Consider the following 8,614-nt stretch of genomic DNA (forward strand, 5'->3'; position numbering starts at 1 on the left):
TGGCGAAGAACAGCCGTGGATTGGCCTGAATTGGCCATCGACGGCGAAACCCTAGAAACAAACAAATTGTCTGAGAATGGGAGAGGAGAATTCATGGGAAAATGAAAGGGGGGGGGTTGTTTATTTTTAATAAGCTTCTACCTTTTTTTTAAAAAGAAACCCCCCTTATGTTTTTAAAAGATTTAAATTAGCCCTTCCTTTTAATGAAAACACCTTTTCTAAACAATGTACTCATTTAAAAAAAAAATACATATTCTTTAAGAAAAGTATTCATCTAAAAATTCCTCGTAAAATAAATTTTGACGAAAACAAGATTTATAATACGTAGCTTTAAAATACAAGCTTTAAAACAAGCCCAATATTGACATAGTTCCGAGCAATATTTAAAAATGTGAAAAATGCAGTCAAAATGAGCCGTAATTCATACGTCGTTTTAATTAGTAATTTTCCCGATTTAGACGGAGCCGGATATTTATCTTTATTTCGAAACATGTTTGTGAAAGTAAATAACTTGTAATTGTCAATTTCATGAAATAATAACTAAACGTCAGTTTTGCAATTTTCTCGAGGCTTTTAAAATTTTAATTTTTTAAGGGTGCATCCTTGCTCCTTCTTTGACTCGGGAAATTTAAAAATTAAAATACGCATCTTAGCGTAGGTGAAAATTAGGTGTCAACAACTACCGGGCGGGTCGTTATAGCTGCCAGGTAGGTTATGGCTTACCTTTTGGTTAGACTTCGGTTTGCAAAACTTATGTAGAGTTAGTGATTGTCGGATAAAGCATGTTATGCCTTCGGGTATGAAGTTGGAATGGATTACCTAGGTTGGTAATGTTGTTTGATTGTGGGCTTTTCACCATGTTGTGGGCTATTGGCTTATTGCCACGTGTGTGATATTAGACTTGATACTTAGTCGTCTTATAATGATTGTGAAATTATTATCCCTCACTTATCGTGTATTATCTTGGATAGAGAAAAAAACTTGACTTACTACTGATATCGAGTGATGTGTCTGTGTGTGGCACGATTGATTTGATATGTTGTCATTATTCATTGATATTATGCATTGTACCCACTCTTATCTTTCATGATACTCTGATATTAGCTGAGCTTGGTATTATATTGTGGCTTGTTGCTTTGTTGTGATCTATTGGCTTGTTACCACATGTGTGATACTAGACTTGATGCTGAGTTTCCTTATCATGATTGTGAACTCTTATCTCTCATTTATTGGGTATTGTCTTGAAAAGTGGAAAGATATGATTTATTCATGATATTGTGATATGTGTCCATGTGTGTCATGATTGGTATTGATAAATTCTCATTGGTATTGGTATCATTCATGCATTCATACTTATACATTTGGATCGGTTGCGCTCCATAACATATATATACATATATTGGATCGGGTTGGGCGCCGTAATATATTTTTATACACATATTAGATCAGCTTGCATGCCGCAAAATATTTTACACATATTGGATCGGGATGTGTGCCGCAGTAGGTACATGGACTTCACGGGTCGCCCATAAGTCATGACTATCGAGGTTTGGAGGTATTCAGCCTGGAGCGTGCGTGTATCATTACATTGCATTGCATCGTACGTGCATTCATATTACATCCATCCGCATCTCTGATTTGGTTGTTGTACTTATTTTATTGCATTGTGCGGTTCCGCATTGATTTCTTTAGTTGATTATTGTCTTGAGTTGTCGTGTGCCCGATTAATACATACTTGGGGATTGATGGACTCGAGGATTAGAGATTTTCTCCGAGTCTATGACTTAAGGTTACGGAGATCTATTGTTAGTTGTACTGCTGTTTGTGGTTATTCTGAGGAATCGTGGGAAACTTGGCAGACTTGTGTTTAGGTGCTTCACCATAGGCTATGATTCGGCTATTTGATCCTTCTGTACTTGAGTTCTTATTCTTGGACTGTGTTGTGTCTATACTTGATTGTGAGCATGTCTATTCTTCAGTCTCTTCCTTTATATATGTTAGCTAATTGTTGTCGGCCTATGATGCCTACTCAGTACGTGTTGTTTGTACTGATGCTACCTTGCTACACTTCTTTTCGGGGTGTAAAGTGTGTGATAGGTTGTATCTCTGATCCCCAAGAGTGTTTCCCGAGACGGTGCCGTTGGAGACTTGAGGTGAGCTACTACCAGATCTGCAGCCTGAGTTTCCATTCTTTGTATACTTGTCATTTATTTCCAGACAGTATTCCTTTTGATGTTATAAGCCTTGTATGACATCATTCAGATAGTTCTTGTTATATATTCAGACCTATGTGTTTATTAGTACCTCTTGTGCTCACTTAGACCAGATGCCTTGGGTAGAAGATGTATTCCGTACATATTCTCTTTTAATTGATATTGAGATTTATTATTATTTACATTGTTCTTCCACATTGATAGATTGCATGTTGGGTAAGGGAAGGGTTCGCCTACCAAGGTAAAAAATGGTAGGTCTTTGTGTAACGACCCTCCCGGTCGTTATGGAAAATATAGGATGGCCCCACCAAATAGAACATTCCCAAGGGTAGAACGAGCTAATAGAAACTCGATTGTATAAGTCTAAGAACTAAAAACTTGACTTGTTTGTGATTTTGTTTGATTGTGTTGCGTCCATCGGGGGTGACGTAGGAAATTAGAACTCCGTTGGGAATTTCGAGGCCACGGGTGGGTTCGTATGGTGTTTTTATGTCTACGTGCATGTTTTGTTTGTGTGTGTAAGGCCTTGGATGAAATGTTGGCTGGTAGAGTGAAAAATTAGAAAAACTACAAGCTTACTGCCTCAGTGGTACCGCTGCGGCGGGGTAGGTACCGCTACAGCAGCACCGCTATAACGGTGAGCCCCTAGCCGTAGGCGGTCAACCGTTATTCATTGTGTCCGCTGTGGCGGGCAATGGCCCGCTATGGCGATGTCATTACAGCGGGATATGGCCCGTCATAGCGGAGATCATATTCTTTTTGGTCCGCTATAGCGAGCAATTGGCCACTATAGCGAGACCGCCAATGAAATCGTGCCCCGCAAAGAATCGACGGGCGAGAATTCTAGGTTTTAAACACTTAGTTCCGAATTCTTTATTCATAAAACTGCAAAACAGTTCCCCACAATCACCTAGGGAGAATTTCCAAGCTAGGGAAAGAATATTCTTGAGAGGTAAGTGTCACGACCCAACCGGAGGGCCATGACGGGCACCCGGAGCTAACCCTCCGGGCACCCCTCATCATAGCTTCACAATCATATCTAGGTGAGCCACATGGCTAACTCGTAATTTCTATGCATCAATAATACAAATTCCATCGGGCAAAGGCACTTTTATATCAGCATCATTAACTATACCCATACATATATACATAAGCTGACAAGGCTATCAAAATGATATACAAAATATGAGCCGACATGGCTGAGAAACATCTAGCTATACACACGAGCCTCTACAAAGAGTACGTGACACCATAAAGACGGTACAAAGCCCCGCCATGCCCATATAAATACACAAAAGAATAGTACCAGTGGCTGTAGCTCCGAATCAAATGGAGCTCCTCTAGATAATCTCTGATGAATCAGCCTAAGGGTCGAGTCTATCTCCCTGTCCACCTGCGGGCATAAACGCAACGTCCACAAATAAAAGCACGTCAGTACGAACAATGTACTGATATGTAAGGCATAAGTAATAACATGATAAAAACATAAAGGATAACATAAGATAGAAGAGCCACTTATACCTCTTGAGATGTTACATCATACTTACTTACCCCTTTCTCTAAAGAAAACCTTCCATACATAGACATATACATATAGTAATACCATACCCGACAATCTAGGTTTGGTATCATCCATACCCAGCCATAACAAGGCTCGGTGTTATTCGTACCCAATTGATCAGTGGTGTGTGTGCAATAGATATCATACCCGACCATATAGGCTCGGTGTCACAACATAGCTTTATATATATACATATAGGATTACATAAGTAAAAGCAACATCATCATTATCATTATGACTATATCTTTCCTTAAAAGACCAACTATCGTAGGACGAGATCAATGGTATCATCAGAGTATCAAGAATCATGAACTTTAGCACTTCTAGGAATAGGGTCATCATGTAAGACATTGTGAATTTCATGTATAGGTGTACAACAATGGAATCATGCCTTAAGAAAGAAGGGTTAGCTTTACATACCTTTATATCTTCTTAACTACTTAACGTTCTCCTCCAAAGCCTAAGAAATCTACATTCAAGAGGGTTCATACCAAGGTTAGGTCTCAAAGGCACTCTTAAGTTCAAACTAGTATAACTCCTGAGCTAGCGAAAATTGGGCAGCATTTCCCCTATTTCATCTACTTCTACCAAATTCCAAAATAACTCCCAATCACAACGACATTATTAATAATACCATAAATAAGAGACTTCATTCAAGTTAGGCTCTATTCAATCCCCAAAACTCCTTTTCATAATCACTTATAATAATAATTTCAACACAAACCCATATACACTTGTATACAACACTTCCTCAACATCATTAGTACCACCCACAACAAGATTATACTCATAACATGCCAATAATTATAATTCAAGTTAACTTATAGCTTAAAATATCCTCAAACTCATACTTGAGCTCTCATTTCATTCTTCTTCCTTCAACCAAATGGTACAACAATCAAACAACCTTAACTATATGCAAGAGATGTAAAAACTTACCTTAATCACACAAGAACAAGCCTTGGATCAACTTACTTCACCAAAGTGAAGCCTCCAACGTCAATACCAAAGGAAACCTTAAGCTTCACAAACCCTAATAAGGTTTTTAGCACTTGAATCTCTTGATCCTCTTAGATTTGGTATGGATTAGTTTATAAAATTAGGGAGAGGGTTTTGGAAGCTCTAGGATCTGAATTGGGGAAATAATGAACCCAAATGAGGTAAACAAAATATATAAAGCGTCACTTAAAATCCCGTCGGGAAATTTGATGGCCACTTTGACGGATCGTCAAACGTCCTGTGGTCCGTCAAATGGACCCACAAATCAGGACTCACTGTTACTGTTTCATGGTGGTGGCTCCACCATTTGATGGGCCGTCAAACGCCCTACAATATATCAAATGGACCGTCAAAATGCCCTTTTTCGATAAGTTGCTCTCTTCGATTCGTTTGACTTCCAATCCTTATGGAACCTTCTTGGCACCTGTGTAACACTTCATGAACCATATAAGGGGGTCCTATATCTCCCCCTCAAGACATTACTAAACAAGGTATAGCTCAACCAATGCGGAATCTTCCCAAAACATGACTCAAATTCCCCTTCCGTCGACGAACCTGCTTCCACCGATTCATATGACTCCAAAACCTTAAGGTACGTACTTAAAGTTACAAAATACTCTCCTTAATCTTATAAGGATTTCATTTCCACTTTAGGCTCGCATTAATCTACTCATAATGCAAATGACTCAAAATTTACAAGATGTAATAGTAAGTCTCATCCATCCCGTTCAATCATTACATTATCATCTTCATGATTATCATCCCTTTTATGGGTCTTCAATGGTGAACTAGTAATAGTAACCCTAGAAACTAATGGGCCTTCTATAATTGATGGGGCATATCTTCAAGAACCTAAATAGTCTGCTCGAATTTTGATATGGCTCCATTTGAGGCGTTGTATGGGAGGAGGTGTAGGTCTCCTATTAGGTGGTTTTACGCATTTGAGGTGAGAGCTTGGAGTACTGATCTTCTGAGAGTCTCCTTGCAGGTTGGCGTGATTCAAGCAATCTTCCGACACGGAAGCAGGCAAAAAGTATGAGGACGGTAAATGAGGACCGTAAGGTCCAAGATCTTGAGTTTGGAGAGGGAGAGCAAGTATTGTTGAAGGACTTACCCATGAAGGGTGTGATGAGGATTGTGAAGAAAGGCAAGCTTAACCTGAGGTATATTGGGCCGTTTGAGATTCTCAAGCATATGGGGGAGGTAGCTTATGAGTTGGCTTTACCCCAGGGTCTATCAGGCATTCATCTAGTATTTCACATTTTGATGTTGAAGAGGTACCACGATGATGGTTCGTACATAATCCGCTGGGCGCTGGGATTCGGTTTTACTAGATGAGAACTTGAGGTATGAGGAAGAGCTTGTTGCCATCTTAGATAGGGATGTTCGCAAGTTGAGGTCCAAGAAAATAGCCCCCATGAAAGTTCAATGGAAGAATCGCCCGATGGAGGAAGCTACTTGGGAAAAAGAATCTGATATGCGTAGCAAGTATCCTCAGCTTTTCGATCGGACTGTAACTTTTCGAGATTCCTTATCCTTGTTCGTTCGGTGACCGGCCGTTGTTTTAATTGGTACCGGTGTAACGACCCTCCCAGTCGTTATGGAAAATATTAGATGGCCCAACCAAATAGAACCTTCCCAAGGGTAGAACGAGCTAATAGGAACCTTATTGTATAAGTCTAAGAACTGAAAACTTGACTTGTTTGTGATTTTATTTGATTGTGTTAAGTCCATCGTGGATGACGTAGGAAATTAGAACTCCGTTGAGAATTTCGAGGCCACGAGTGGGTTCGTATGGTGTTTTTACGTCTACGTGCATGTTTTGTTTGTGTGTGTGAGGCCTCGGACGAAATATTGGTTGGTAGAGTGAAAAACTGGGAAAAATTGTGAGCTTACTGCCTCAGTGATCTTTTTGTTGCGGCAAGGTAGGTACTGCTACGGCAGCATCGCTAGAGCGGTGAGCCCCTCGCCGCAGGCAGTCAATCGTTATTCGTTGTGTCTGCTGTGGCGGGCAATGGCCCGCTATGGCGATGTCGCTATAGTGGGATATGGCCCGCCATAGCGGAGGTCAGATTCTTTTTGATCCGCTATAGCGGGTAATTGGCCGCTATAGGAAGACCGCTGCAGCGGTCGATGGGGACAGAATTCTGGGTTTTAAACACTTAGTTCCGAATTCTTTATTCATAAAACTCCAAAACAGTCCCCACAAGCACCTAGGGAGAATTTCCAAGCTAGGGCAAGAATATTCTTGAGAGGTAAGTCTTATCTATCCCTTTCAATCATTACATTATCATCTTCATGATTATCATCCCTTTTATGGGTCTTCAATGGTGAACTAGTAATAGTTACCCTAGAAACTAATGGACCATCTATAATTGATGAAGTTATGATTGTTATCATTTATTTATCATCTAGTGGCCTAGGTTAACTCCTCTTAATCAAGAATCGAACCGTTAGAGCCATGAACTAAGTGAATTAAGACTTAGGGTTTCATAAAAATGGTAGCTTGACCATGCAAAGTGCTTGTAATTGATGTGTTGACTAATTATTGTTATAGATTGATGATTAGTGGTTACTAAGGCCATTATTAAGTTGTCCTACACCTGGAAATCATTCACCCATTGGAATGGGACTAAAGGGGATGGTGTTCTTGAATTGATTTTGTGACTGGAGTAATTATGACTCATTGAGCATTCTAATTTCTATACTTTGAGCATTCTGAGGCTTTACGGAAGGGAAAAGTTGTAGCCTAGTGATTCGCATTGTCCCAGCTCTACGTTTGAGGTAGGTTACGGTCTACTTAAGTTAGACTTTGATTAGTTGATTGTATGTGTTGTGAATTCGATAGGAGAAAGCATGTCTAGTCTTCAAACATGATGTGTCTGTGGTTGAAATCCTATATGGAATTGATGGAGTGACTGTGTGGGCTTCATGCCACTATTCATTGTGTTGAACCTATAGTTTGATGTTGTTGTGGTGAGAAGTTAATATGATCTTCTCGGTGAAATTGTGACACAAAATGATGATTCGAGTATTGACAACAAGAGGAAAAGAAATACTAATGTATATATACATGGAAAGGCACATTTGACAGGGGTGAGGATGCGACCTAGATTATGGGCTCGTGGTCTAAGGTTTGTTCCAGAAACGAGTAGTACATGATGTGGATCTGTGTCTGAGGTTCTTTCCGGAGCTCAGGATTTATGGCTCGGGTCCGATGAGTATCCGGAACGAGTGGTACATGGACACCATGGGTCCCCTGCAGGACACGACTACTGAGTAATGACATCATTTATCATGTGAGTACAACGAGTTTATGGTTATTGTTGGTAGACTTGTTCTCGTTTGTTGTTTATGTTGATTTGATTCTTGATATCTTGGATGACTTGATTCATAATATTCTCGGTTGACTTCTTGTTGGATTATTGATTTTTTGTTGTTGGCTGGCTTGTCTATTTTATTGATTTTATGATGTATGCATGATACTAATCTTAGCCGGCCTATGATATCTACCGGTACATAGTGTTTGCACTGATACTACCTTGCTGCATTCTTTGAGTGTTGATTGTGATCTAGCGACTACTACCCGACCTCATATCTAGTGTTGAGGCCGTTGCAGACAGATTTAGTGTTACACCTCAGAAATTTCCCCTTGGTATATGTTGTGTAGGCTCGCGAAGGACATGATGTATATGAGGTTGGATAAGCAAGAAGTAGAAATTGATAATCCTAATCAAGATTCCAAAGGCATCCGAGTTGAAGCAGAAGTCGTTAAGGGAATCGAGTTATAAGTTAGTGTGTTGGACGGAAACTATGAGTATGGGGTTAGGATACCTTAAGG

Source organism: Lycium ferocissimum, chromosome 2 (genome assembly GCF_029784015.1).
Source record: "Lycium ferocissimum isolate CSIRO_LF1 chromosome 2, AGI_CSIRO_Lferr_CH_V1, whole genome shotgun sequence".
Lineage (NCBI taxonomy): Eukaryota > Viridiplantae > Streptophyta > Magnoliopsida > Solanales > Solanaceae > Lycium > Lycium ferocissimum.